Source organism: Anopheles ziemanni, assembly GCF_943734765.1.
Source record: "Anopheles ziemanni chromosome X unlocalized genomic scaffold, idAnoZiCoDA_A2_x.2 X_unloc_63, whole genome shotgun sequence".
In the NCBI taxonomy this organism is placed as follows: Eukaryota; Metazoa; Arthropoda; class Insecta; order Diptera; family Culicidae; genus Anopheles; species Anopheles ziemanni.
In genome coordinates this window covers 98139-101283 of record NW_026689833.1, presented here as the reverse complement: position 1 = coordinate 101283, position 3145 = coordinate 98139, and positions in this window count along the sequence as shown.

The window sequence follows — 3145 nt, the reverse complement described above, 5'->3', positions numbered from 1 at the left end:
ATTTTTCTCCGAATCCGAGTAGTCACAGGTATGTGCCCAATACCAAACTTTTTTCATCTGGAAGGTCAATGCAACCAATGTGTTAACGGCGACGCGCGAGCCATACGAACGGGTGTTTTTCCTCAGAATTCCAGCAACAAAATGTGTGCACCGATTGAACCTGACTCTCAAACCATAATTGCATTTCAAGGGCAGTCATTTTTAAAGCTTAGGCTAACCGGAGCGTAGAACTAGCGAAATGCAGTTAAATAACCAGCGGAGTGGAGTTTTATTTTCATTAAAAATAATGAATCCTGGTTTTTCTGTTTTTGTTTTTAGTCCTTCCTTCCTTCCTAATGTGGTGCTCTTCGTCATTCGACTGGGAATAGGACGGGTTGATTGCAACCGATCTCGCATTATTATATATCGATGGAAAAGTAATTTGAAGGCAACAAAGATTAATTTTATTTCAATATCCGCATATGGCTATTAAAATAAAGTCTGTTGAAACAGAAAAACATGTATTCCGTATGAAGTTTTCTTTTTGACAATATTCGTCAATGTCATCGTGTTTACAAGATGCGGGTTCAGTTCTTCAAAAAGCATAAAGAAAACCAATGAACCAATTTTTTTATTATTCTAGTTTTAAAAAGAATTGTTCTCTCTAGTCGTTATTCAAAATTTAGTCATGTTTCTTTCACATAATCGAAATATTATTGGCACATTCACGCAGAAAGAAACAACGTGTTCTAAATATTGTTTGTGAACTATTGTCAAATAATAAATTCCTTTTTCGTTCAACTGACATTTTGGGAAGCAGGACAGAAGATGTCCATCTTGTCCGATGTACCTGCCGCAAAAAACGACGCCATTTTGCAGACTCATTTCTACGGTCAAAAAAAGCAGACGCAACAAGTTACTCTCCAGAAAAAATTAAAAGTTTGGTGAAGAAAATGGCTTCCAATCTGATGAATGCAAGTGAGGATCTGTTCGGATCGGCGGACTCCGAACAAGGAGCGAATTTCGGAAACGTAGCTGCCGAACAGTGGACGGAATCAGAGTACAATGATTTGGTCCACGGGCTTCGAGCAATTTTGCCAGCAGAGGACGTGCTAAATGCAGATGCCCGGCTGCAGGAAATAGACTGGGCTCGCGTCGCTGTCGGCAACCGTACGGCCGAAGAAGCAAAGAGCGCTACTAAAATGTTGTTGCAGACCATAAACATGCATCGGACGCTGGACGAAATGCTCTGCATCGTGCAGAAGAAAGGAGTCCGGGAGTGTTTGGGCAAGACGCCGAAAACAACCCCACAAGAAATGCAACAATATTCGTAAGTCTTAAATAATCAACCAAAATGTTCCTTTGTTTTCATTGACTGTATTGTTTGTTTTGTTTTGTTTATTTCTAGCCACCAGAACCAAACCAAAACAACATACAACAAGAAAGCAAACCGCACCATAACACCTTACAATATTTTTACAAAACAACACACCACCTTAAATCTGACTTGCGCCGACCGGAAAAAGCTGTGGAAGCATGCTGATCCTGCCACGAAACTGCCTTATATCATCGAAGCATCGCGTTCGGAAAACCACCGGCTTACAAAGGAAGAAAAGCGGCTGTTTGACGAGGCAAACGGAAAGCCCCAATCCGTTCCGCTCACTACAATTGATTACTTCGTCGCAAAGTACGGACAACAAAAACCACCATATACCGCAGCGAGGTGTCACCGGGCTGCAAGGAAGCGATTCCACCGACTGCCGACAGTCCGCAAAGCAGCATTCGAGAAAGAACACCAGGACGCCCTGATAAGATACATCACCGAACTTATGGCGTATATTGATACATGTTCATCTTTTCAGATGCAGGCGGAGTGGGACGAGCTGGATCGGTACATGCAGGCTGTGCTAACGAAAACTCAAGTGGTGGACGAAGACCAGGAAAGTTGCAGCACCGGTGATTTCGACGGCTTTCCGATTGCGGAGTCGACGGCGCTGGACGATGCAACCCTTTTTGGCTGTTTGGATCAACGCAACAGGGGTGCTAAACGAAGGAAACCGGACAATTCATCGTCGTCGTCAAGCGTCCACTCGCTCAATCTATTTTAATAGGAAAAATTAATTTAACTTTATTAGTGCATGCCTTTAATTAATTTAATGCATGCAATAAAATAAATTAATGCATGCAAATGTAGACATAGCTTATTTTTAATGCATGCAAATAAACAAACATCACATATTAAACATTCGTGTTCAAGTTATTTATGCAAAGGCTTCATTTTCGCTGGATTCGTTACTCGCATTATTTATTTCGCTATCGCTGGCTCTCGATGTTTATGGTGACTTTTATTACATGCACGATTTAACTCACATATTGGGTTTCGTTTGAGGGTGATGTTAGCCCGAAACTTTTGCAGGAATAATTTGATCATCATAGTCATGAACATCACCCGGCAGTTAGTAAATCTGCCGTCGTGTAAAATTCTTGTAAATGTTCTATCAGCCATAATAAAAAAACGGCTGACATAGTCAAGCTGCAATAAACATACATGTGTTTGGTTGAAAACTATCCTCGAACGAAAGAATTTACTTAAAACACAAAATGCGTTTCCTGAGCGAGTATCTATAAAGAGCAAGTATCTACGAAAATAAAACTCAATTAAAATAAATGCAAGGAAAGAAAAGACTTTCAACGATAAGACGCTCGTATTCAAGCAATTTGAGCTTTGGCTTCATTTTTCCTTGCTTCGATACTCGCACTCGTTGAATTCACTCTCGCTGGCTCTCGTGATTTATTTTGCTGTTTTATTTCACATTTCACACGCGCTTCATGCACGATTTCACTCATTTTTCACGCCAAAAATGTTACAAAGTTCGCCCTCGTTTAATATTTTTAAACGGATTGGTTAACAGCTATGCGAGATATGTCTAACTTGATGGGCTGTGACCGTTAACGCTTAGATCTTGTTCACCATCGGTCCATTTTGTAACATGAGCTACAAGTTTTGCTTTAACTTGAAAGCGAACAGATGATGTTTCGGTTTGCTGTTCCAGCAGAAGTTTTATCATTTAAAACGCCTGTGAAACACGAGCTAGTATTGTACCCATCGTGTCAGCAAGTACAAAATGTTGCACACAGGTAGAGTTTTAGCGCACTTTTCATGGAA